The 506-nt window shown below is 41.7% G+C and overlaps 1 protein-coding gene across 1 annotated transcript in view; it reads left to right on the top strand.

Moving 5' to 3' along the window:
• TBCE (tubulin folding cofactor E) overlaps positions 1–506 on the top strand; it is a 131,558-nt gene that overhangs the window by 23,762 nt on the left and 107,290 nt on the right. The gene's annotated exons all lie outside the window — the stretch shown is intronic.

Genomic DNA, 506 nt, shown 5'->3' on the forward strand with positions numbered 1-506 from the left:
GACTTCTTAGGGATTTCTTTCTTCTTTCTTAACTATTATGTTTTTGCAGGATTCTGTCATTGATCCCCTGTTCTTTCTAGCTGATACCCTTTTCTTTCTAGTTGATACCCTTTCATTCTCATCTACTTTCATGCTATCAGTCATACTGATACTTTCATGCTATCAGTTATAAACTCTGTGCTGACGACTCCTAAAAACACATTTCTAGGCCAGGCGCAGTGGCTCACGCCTGTACATGGTGAAACCCCATCTCTACTAAAAATACAAAACAATTAAACACACATGGTGGCGAGTTCTGTAATCCTAGCTACTTGGGAGGCTGAGGCAGGGGAATTGCTTGAACCAGGGAGGTGGAGGCTGCAGTGAGCCGAGATTGCGCTACTGTACTCCCATTAGGAGAACAAGCGAGACTCCGTCTCAAAAAAAAAAAAATCCATCTAAACTGCTTTGACTTTTCTCACCAACTTTGGACTTGGAGATCATTTCTCTTTTGCTTTTCAACACTA

This window comes from Colobus angolensis, unplaced genomic scaffold, assembly GCF_000951035.1.
Source record: "Colobus angolensis palliatus isolate OR3802 unplaced genomic scaffold, Cang.pa_1.0 Scaffold148, whole genome shotgun sequence".
Classification (NCBI taxonomy): Eukaryota; Metazoa; Chordata; class Mammalia; order Primates; family Cercopithecidae; genus Colobus; species Colobus angolensis.